The sequence below is a fragment of the Dipodomys merriami genome, unplaced genomic scaffold, assembly GCF_024711535.1.
Source record: "Dipodomys merriami isolate MVZ:Mamm:240054 unplaced genomic scaffold, mDipMer1.0.p SCAF_3, whole genome shotgun sequence".
NCBI lineage: Eukaryota > Metazoa > Chordata > Mammalia > Rodentia > Heteromyidae > Dipodomys > Dipodomys merriami.
This window is the reverse complement of record NW_027204492.1, coordinates 104,697,639-104,708,025: the sequence shown is the minus strand read 5'-3', so window position 1 is coordinate 104,708,025 and position 10,387 is coordinate 104,697,639. Positions and strand designations below refer to the sequence as shown.

Below are 10,387 nucleotides of genomic sequence, written 5' to 3'. Positions count from 1 at the left end.
TATCACACATCCAGCTTTCCTCTGTGGAGATGAAGTCTTTCTGGTACTTCTGCTTAGACTGGTCTGCTACCATGATCCTGCCAATCTCAGCCTCCTCCGATGATATGGCTACTGCATCTAGTGAGGCTGGCCTCAAACCATAATCTCCCTATTGTTCTCCAAGTATCTGGGAGTACAGTGCCCAGCTACGGTTAATATTCTTTTTTTTTTCCCCCCAGTGCGGGGCTTGAACTCTGGACTAGGTTCTATCTCTGAGCTGTTTTGCTCAAGGCTAGCGTTCTATCACTTCAACCCACAGCACCACTTCCAGGTTTTTGTGGGGTTTTTTGCATGGTTTATTGGAGATAAGAGTCTCATGGAGAGGGGGAGATGGGAAGGGATGGGAAGGAGAAACAAAGGAGGAGGCAACAATGGTTGCTAAGAAATGTACTCATTACCTTGCCCATGTAATTGTAACCCCTCTGTATGGTATTTTCACAATAAAAAAAAAAAGAGTCAATAAAAAAAAAGAGTCTCATAGACTTCCTGCTCAGGCTGGCTTCAACAATCCTCAGATCTCAGCCTCCTTGAGTAGCTAGGATTACAGGCCTGAGCCACTGGTGCCCGGCTGGATAATGTTCTTTTTTGTTGTTGTTGTTATAGTACAACTCATATATTTCAAATGGACAGAATTAATATCATGTACAGTGTCTTAGGATGAACTGCCTCGAATGGAGCTTCCTTTCTAGTACTAGAAGGTCTATAGATGGATCTAGAAACTGACTACTGTAGAGGATGGAGGCCCGGAAATCGAGGGGCGGGGCTTTCCTCAATTAGGTGCTGTAACACTGTCCTTCCGGCGGCTGGGGGAGTTTCATGTTTTCTTTAGACATCATCAGGCACCGGAGCTCTTGCAGGACGACTTTGATGCTATAGGAGTTCTGCCACTTTGCTAGCATGGATATGGCTCTTGGGTCCACCACTCCATTAGAACTATTAACTCCGTTCATATTAGTTTTTGTTACAAATCTTACAAAGGGGGGCGCTTCTGGGTACTTAGGTCCACATTCTATTTTAAGGCTGTATATTCAGTTTTCATAAATTGTTCTTGGAGGCCCAATTATCATCCCTGTCCACCTGGTAAGGGTCATGTCTTTGTCATCTTCCAGACCCCAGCTAACTGTGCCATCTCCTACTCCCTTCTGGCCTTCTTTGAGTTCTTCCAACAGGCGGAAATTGAGAGGGACTTTTACTCCTGAGCCAGTGGTGGCTGCCATCTTGCTTCGCTGTCGTTCGAAGCAGGATAATGTTCTTAGTAGCACTTTACAAAGAGGGTTTTTCACTCAAGCTTGGCTCTCTGCCTCTTAAGCCACAGCTCTACTTCCTGTTTTTTGCTGGTTAATTGGAGATAAGAGCCTCCTGGACCTTCCTGCCTAAACTGGCTTCTAAGTGTGAGCCTCAAATCTCAGTGTTCTGAGTAGCTAGGATTTCAGGTTATGAGACACTGGCTTCTCACCAATCTTTAAACATATACCAACAACTGAGGTCTACCTTAGTTTAGCTTGTAAACTTGAATCATAAATAGAATTCAATCACCTAGTTTTCCGTTTCCTTATTGTGGGTGTATTTACTTCATCATAACAGTTTGAAAAGCTTGTTTGAGCTGGGTGCCGATAGTTCACAGCTGCAATCCTAGCTACTCAGTAGACTAAGATCTGAGGATCAGGATTAGAAGCCAGGCACAATGTCCAGGCCTTGAGTTCAAGCCCTAGGACTGGCATAAATAATAAAAGTAAAAATCTAATGCCTGTTAGGGAGAAACAAGGAAATACAGCTCCCTGAAAGATGACTCTTTTAAAGATATATTGGATTGACCACCTTACTATTGCTATTATTGGTGGTTTCATTTTCAAGCACGGTTTCCATCATGCTGTTGCCATTTATACACTCCTATGGTAGCTCTCAATTGGCTCTCAAGCTGAATTCAATTTCTTGATCCTGGTAGTAAGGCTCTTGACTCCTTTATTCACCTTTACCTAGAAGTTTCTATTTTCCGCTCTGCAATTCTGTTATTCCAAATCTAATTATTTTTCAGAGTTTGTGTCATAAGCTTGCTGCTGTGTTTTCCTATTTGCTTTTATTTCTCTTAAAATTTTTAAATTTTTTCAGTTTCTTTTGTTTTCCATATAAACCTTTTCTTCTCATTTTTCATAAAAGCAAAAATGGGCTTGACGGTACCTTCGCAAAAGTTGTCACTAATCAGTATAACATTACGTAGATCACAGTGGTTTTTTGACTTCTATAAATTGGAAAAACCTGTAGAGCACCAAGACCATTTCCCAAGCCAACTGTATCAGATTCTCTAGGGCTGGCACTAACATAACAATGGCTTTTTTATCCTTCCCAGATTATTTTAGTATACTGTATAGATGGGTAACAACTGCCTTAAATTGTGTCCCAAATGTGAATGTGCACACATGTTGAATGTGCACATTCTTGGACATTCCATGGATCAATCATGGTGCCTCATTTTGCCTTTACCAATTTTTCGGCAGCATTGGGGTTAGTCTCAGGGATTCAATTCACATACACTAGGCACATATACTCTACCAGTGGACCCATGCCACAAGCCCTTTTTTTTGCTTATTTAATTTTTGTTGGTACTGGGGTTTGAACACAGGGCCATTTCCTTGTTCAGCTTGCTTGCTTGCTTCACTGGTAGAGCACCTTGAGCCATGCCTCTAGAGCAGCTTTTTGTTGGTATTTTGGAGATGAAATCTCATTCACTTTTCTCCCTGAGCTGGATGCAAATCATGATCCTCTGGAACTCAGCCTCCTCTGCAACTCAGATTATAGGTATGAATAATGATACCTAGTGTGCTATGGTTAGTTTTGAGATGTTTTTTTTTTGGCCCAGGGAAGCCTGGGCTGCAAGTCTCTTGATCTCTGTCTCCTGAATAGCTAGAATGACCACATGTATCATTGTGCTCAGCTATTAGTTCAGAAGGAGTTTTGTGAAATTTTTGCTCAGGCTGGCCTTGAATGATAATTCTCTTGCTTTCTGCCTCCCGAGTAACCAGAATGAAACAATTTTAGATGTATTGGACTTGAGTTTTTCTCAGATAACCATTTTCAGAAACACCAATAATATTTTTTGGGGGGCTCCAGTCGTGGGGCCTGAACTCTGGGCCTGGGCGCTATCCCTCAGCTCTTCAGCTCAAGGCTAGCGCTTTACCACTTGAGCCACAGTGCCACTTCTGGCTTTTTTCTTTTTGCTTATGTGGAATTGAACCCAGGGCCTCATGCATGCAAGGCAAGCGCTCTACCACTGAGCCACCTTCCAATCCCCAATATTTTCTTTTATGGTTTTCTAATAGTGTAAACTGGAAAGGCCTTCCCCATCATTATCCTGTTCCAGATACTTTATGACTTTCCTTTATCTTTGTGCTGCTCACACCAGAGGGAGTGACAATTTATCAGTACAATCAGCAATTCTTTTTTAAAAATGTGTATATATGTACTATTATTTGATACAAGTCATTTTTCTCAAATTAAAGTTTCATCTTTTGTCTTTGATCTGTATTTATTTCTATATATTGGGTATACTGGGGGGTTTTCCATCTCCACTAAGTTTGTGGTTCCTCATGGAAGATAAGTCCCTGTGTCTTCTCCAGCACACTGGAATATGTCCTATAGTCCAAAGTTTGGTGAGTCTTCTCCTGGAAGCAAGCCTATCTTAGCTTATTGTGGCTTTACAACCAGTTGTTCACATCTGTCAAGGGAAACTATAACTGTCTAATTCTCAAGAAAGGATTAACCAAACTCCAATCCTACTCCCCCAGACTAGCCCTGGAATTAGTCAACATTGGCACCTTTCCCAGGACTCTTGTTTCTCACACCTTCTGTCTACCACATCCTCCTCTTTTCTTCTTCCCTTTTTTCCCTCTCTCCCCTCCCCATTTCTCTCCCCTTCTCTGTTCTCTCCCCTTCTCTCTCCCCCTCTCGTTCTCCCTCTCTCTCCCTTTGCTCCCCCTCTCCCTCCTTTTCTCCTCCCTCCCCCTCTCTCCCTCCCTTTCATCTGTCTGTCTGTCTCTCCTCCACTCCCTCTGCCTGGACACTATTTCTGAACTTTACTTGCTCCAGGCTAGAGGAACACCACTTGAGCACCCTGTCCAGGTTTTCTTGGTGGTTATTTAGACATAAGAACCTCATGGACTTTTCCTGCCAGTGCTGGCTTTGAACAGTGATCTTCAGATCTCAGCCTCTTGAGTAGCTCAGATTACAGGTGTGAGACACCAGCACCCAGCTTTGTTCTTTAAGCTACCTGTCTTCCCATTTGTATCTTCTCTCCTGATTTATATTTTGTATTAGTCAATGGGGCCAAAGGATCATTATACTTAAGATTCTGGGCCTGCCAACAAGTTGATGATGAACATTTTTTTTTTTACCTTGAATTGATCTAACATCTCATAAATGTGGTATCAGACTAGAAATTATTTCTGTCTTAGGACTCCTATTGCTATCTCAAACCCGCAGTTTGTGCTGTAGTGCATATACTCTACTTGAACCTCTCCTATAATTTCTTGTTTCTTAAAGAGAAGTCTATTAATTTGGCATTATTTTGAGTTGAGCATTTGAGACAAGAAAGGTTGCATGGTTACAGAAGCAAATGTAGAAGTATCAAAATCAAATCCAGCCAGTCCAACCCAATACTGTATCTTTAGACAATATGCTATTCTAGTAAACCTTCCCCAGGTCAACTTTAATCACTTTCATGGTAATAACTTCAATGTTGTTCCAAAGTTTTTTTTCTATTCTCATCTGCATTGTTGAGTCCTTATTTTACTAACTTAAATCATAGTACATAGGAAGTGCTAAGAAGCTGTTTTTATAGGCTACATATTATATACCTGTGTATGTGTATATATAGGCCCTATACCTATAGATACCTATACATATGCATATACACATATATATAAATATATATGAATGTCCACATACATGTCCACATATATGAATACACATGAATATTCACATATATGCATATATACTCATACATACTTTTAATTCATACATATGTAGAACATCAATGATTCTTACTATGGGACAAATTAGGAGTATGAGTGAAGTAGAGAGGGAAAAAGAAAGACCGAAGGTGAATATTTTCAAAACAGATTGCAACTATGTATGAAGACAGCATAAGGAACCTCAATGAAAGCTGTTGATCAAAAAGGAATTAGGGGGTAGGAGAGAAAAAGAAAGCAATAGAGAGCATTATTCTGAGAAAAGCAATCTATGCACATCTGAGATATCACAGTGAAATTCCTTAATACACACTAAAAAAAGAATGGATATGCTCTGGTGTAATGGGGCACTAGTGAGAAGGGAGAGAGCTAATGACGATGGTAAAGACAATGTTTATGGTCCATACAATTTATTTGCATATATGAAAACAGAATAATAAAACCTGTTAAAATTGTTTTAAGAAATGGGAGTGGAAGCCAGGCGCTGGTGGTTCACGCCTGTAATCCTAGATACTCAGGAGGCTGAGACCTGAGGATCACGGTTCAAACTCAGCCTAGGCAGGAAAATCTGTGGGACTCTTATCTCCAATTAACCACCAGAAAAACCAGAAGTGTCACTGTGGCTCCAGTGGTAGAGCGCTGTTGCCTTGAGCTGAAGAGCTGAGGGACAGTGCCCAGGCCCAGAGTTCAGGCCCCATGATCGACAAAAAAAAAAAAAAAAAAAAAAGAAAGAAAGAAAAAGAAATGGAAGTGTAATGAAGGAGAGTGATGGAGGGGCTGAGGTTGGTCAAATGCCTTTATTTACACGTGGAAGTGTTACAATGAAACCACTGTTATACAACTAATGTACAGTATGCTTTTTTAAAATGTGTTTTTCAATTAACTTTATGAAAGGAGCATATAACCTGTTTGGTTTGTAATATGGTGATGCATGTTTGGGCAAAACTTTAAAAATTAGTATATTTCTCCTTTTTTAGAGCATTAAAAAAGTTTGTTCATTTGTCTTTAACATGATTCTGTGATTTTTTTTTTCCTCTTCACTGAGATTTCCACCCACATAGGATTAAATAAAATCCTTTGTTAGGGGCTTTTCTTACTATCCATGAAAACATTGTATTCTCCCTCTTCCTAATTGGAAACCAACCATCTGGAAGTTTTGAAGTTTGAATATATTAATGGTAAAAGCTCCTTTTTAGAGTATAGGCATGTCTTTGCTGGTAAAGGTGATTAGTTATTTAAGGCCCAGAGGATTTGAAAACTAAGCAGTGGGAATAACATTTGACCTATTACAATGACACCTGAATTTAAAACTTAGATGTTATTTAGTGAACTCTAACTGAATACTTAAGGTACCAGTGACTCATGCTTGTAAGGCTGAGATCTGAGCATTGTGGTTCAAAGACAATTCAGAGAGGATAGGTAGTGAGACACTTATCTCAAGTTAACTAGTGAAGAGCTAGATGGAAAGTGTGGTTCAAGGGATAGAGAGCCAGCTCTGGGTAGAAAATGTCAAGTGAGACCTTGATGCTCTCAGTTCAAGTTCTGGTACAGATGAAAAAAAGAATGTACCAAATGTCAGAGATCTGAATAGAAGGGTTAGGAGCAAAATTTATAAAATATGTGTGCTTTATTAAATTAAGTTTATGGGGCATGAACCACACCTTCTTTTATTACCTTGGAACTATATTGGCTGTATGAATCTGAATCAGATTCCATGGAAGTCTGTTAGCTTTAAATTTAAAAGAAGCAGTCAAGGTCACAGTTCACTAAACATTCTCCATTGTATAGAAATGGCCCAAGATAAAACCAAAAATTCACTAGGTTGAATTTATCCTTTTGGATGCAAAGTCATCATGAATCATTTTTGAAAGCTAGAAGATCCACATGTTCAAGGCTTGGGGATTTTTGATTCTATGATACTATTTATATTCACAAATACTTACTGAGTGGCTACCAGTCCTCAGTCACAGGAAACAAGTGATAGAGAGAAGATAAGACAGATCATAGAAAGGAAGCACATAGAAAATTGCCAGTACTGCTTTTGTATTACATTGGCCACTAGAAATACACTTACTAAATGAATGGCTATATCTTTTCCTAACTGGAAAGATATAGCCTACATTCATTTTTTCAAGGGTGCTTGCTTTTGCCAGTTCAAAGGATACTAAGGCAAAATAATGTTGCTTCCAGACAAACTGTAGTTTGAAAATGGAATTAAGAAGCAATTACAAACTTAAAAATATTAATAACAATTCTTGAAAGAATATTCTTGGATTTCAATGAAAACATTTTAGTACTATAAAATGTACTTTTGTTTTTAACTCATAATGCCTTTATTGATGAACTGTTAGTACCAGGGAATTATTCCTTTAACTATAAGCTGCTTCTGCAGCCTAGAATTGGTTCAAGGGACATATTTTGCTGATTACTACACTATTATCTTATGTACAGCTAGATTCAAAAATGCTTCCCTAGGTTTTCTTTTCTTCTATTATTATTTCACATTCAAATACATTGGTTTGGGAATACATTCCTTAAAAGGATAGTTGATATTCAGAATCTAATTTGTGCATATAAGAATTTTTACTCCCAATAGAGTTAAAAGGGGAAACACTTGTAAAGATATACATTGTTAGTGTCATGTACCTGCACTAGATACTGTAATAGAAAATTGTACATACTTACTCTGGAATCATCCTGCTTGTTGGGTTCAAGCTCCAGCATTTATCCTACTTTATAACATCACACACGTTAATGAAATTTTTCTTATATGTAAAATGGAGAGAAAAGTAACAATGTCATTAGCTTGTGTTAGATAGTCAATAATCTTAAGCATTATAGACTAATGCATAATATTTTCTTTGGGCTTTATATTTTTCCAAGCCAATCCTCAAAGTACAATGAGCCAAATAAGGAAAGGTTTTGTGTTTCATCTGATTACATGTCCCTATGTGTCATGGTGGCTATGCTATACCACTTTTCCTCTTTATTTTCAAAAGAAGACAATATGTCAAACTTCATTTTGAATTACAATAATGTAAACGCATTGGATTCATATTCCAAAACGTTCAGTATATAATTTTCAGTTAATATGTTGTATTCATTCATTCACTCATTAATGAGATTGTGCAGGAAAATAAACTAACACTCTGATATATAGAAATATACAGAGCAAATATCCAGGCTCTTACTATCTAGTAAAAGAGATAAGAAAATTAAGCAAATAACCATTGAAAAATCACTTTTCAGATAATAAACAGTAAAGCTATGATTCATATATTAGCAGGAACATTTGGTAAACAATAATTCATTCTAAATTTTTGAAAAATTTAGTCCTGACAGACTAGAGACTTCACAATTCATCTAGGGCATATTTAGAAATTTCAGTCTCCTTGTAAGAGGGTTGGATTTCAAAATTAGTGCACAGTATACTATTTGAAGTCAAAATTACCTTTGATCATTCTTAGGATTGTGAGGGTTGATTTCTCTGGACATCCCTCTCCCAGACAGCTTTTCTTCCAGTTTTAGAAGAGCTCTCTTCAGTTCAGCAACAGATGAAGTAGTTGGCTTACATTTAAATGTCATACTGTATAAAAACATGTGTAATTTTAAACACTAGAATCTCTCTCATAACAGCAAGAAGCTTACACAAATACAGGAATTCAGAGATGAGGTGAACTAAAGGAGGAGCAGATTTATATATCCTGTATTTTGTGGCACATTTGGATGAATAAAGTAACTAACAGACTCACTAGCACTATCATGTTTTTTTTCATTCTTCCATTCTCCCCAGTTGTCTTGAGTACATATAGTTTGATAAGTTTGAGCTAAGATAACTACAATGCACTAGGTGCCAGTGACTTACACCTGCAGTCCTAGCTACTTAGGAAGCTGAGATCAGCAACTCTCAGTTTGAAGCCAGCCCAGGCAAGAAAGTCTGTGAGACTATCCAAAAAGCCAGAAGAGGAGCTATTACTCAAGTGGTAGAGTGCTATCCTTGAGTAAAAATTCTCAGGGATAGCACTCAGGCCCTGAGTTCAGGCCTCAGGATCTGTACACATGGAAAAAAATTACTACAATGCATGGACTAACATGGAAGAAATGCAGAGTATCTGAGTAAGTCAGTCCTAACTTCATAGAACTTCTTATTTTATCTAAATGAGTCATTATTGTTCAGATAATAAATATTGTTTATTATCAGACAATGTGTGTTTGATGTATTGGTGGTAAATCTTTCATAGTACAAATATATTGCAGTGCTGGTCTGGAAGAACGCTAAATCTACTGGGAAGTCCAGAGCAAGGAGAACTAGCTTGTTTCCACTCTGTGAAAGCTGCACCTCTAGGACATGAAAATTATTATCTTGAAATTCATCTGGACAATTTTAGAACTATACAAGGAACAGATAATAAATGAAAAAATGCTTAAGCACAAATATACTTAATTATCTCATGTATATGAGATTTAGTTGCACATTTACTTTAGTAATTTAAATTAATCTTTCAAAAGCACTCACCCTATAGCACACAGGCTTTGATATATTTCTTTTCTGAGTTAATCAGGAACTATGACAATTAAATAATAATATATACATAATTTATGGCAAAAAGCATAAGAATATTATAATAGATTTGGTATATAGATATTACAAAAAACCATTGGAAGTTTGTGTTAAGTTTGCAAACGTGAGTAGTGGGTATATGTTCTCTTAAAAATTCTTTCCATTTTTTGGTCGATAACAGTTCATAATAAAAATACTAAGAAGAAAACAGTCCACAAAGTTTTGCCTCTTGAAAACAGGTCTCTTTATAATGATGGTGAGTAACTCTCAGGGAGGAAATAAAATATTAGGTAATTTTAATTTTTAATGAAAGGTTTTATCCATTTAAATTGATAGCTTTGTCATACAGATCACCATTTTATGATGATCTAATTCTAATTAAAGTGTAAAACCTCCATTCCTTGAAGAAATTTAAAAATCGATTAATTTCCCACTAGTTAAAACATAATAGCTCAACTCCTTACATGGAAAGGAAAATAAAGTTTAAAAAATTTGTACTATTAATATAAATATTTCCTTTCAATGATTTGGTTATATTTTATGATATAACCTATTCTGTGGAATGGAAATGTAGACTATGTGTTACTAATTTCTATATGAAGGATAATGAAGACTATAAAATATTAAAATGAATAAATTGTTAGCAAAATAAGGTATATGAATATTTCACAAAGTAAACCTCTCTTAATAAAGACATTTTAGCCAAAAGACTAAAGATACCAACTGCTGGCAAGAATGAGGACAAAAAGATGCCTCTTATACATGCAGATGTTCATCCATTATGAAAAATAATATGCACATCATTTAAAGAGTTAAAAATAGA

General features: G+C 37.1%; 1 pseudogene; it reads right to left on the bottom strand.

The window, feature by feature from the left end:
* Positions 1-812: 812 nt before the first annotated feature.
* LOC138839701 (ubiquitin-conjugating enzyme E2 variant 1 pseudogene) lies at positions 813-1,256 on the bottom strand (annotated as a pseudogene).
* Between the last annotated feature and the right edge of the window lie 9,131 nt (positions 1,257-10,387).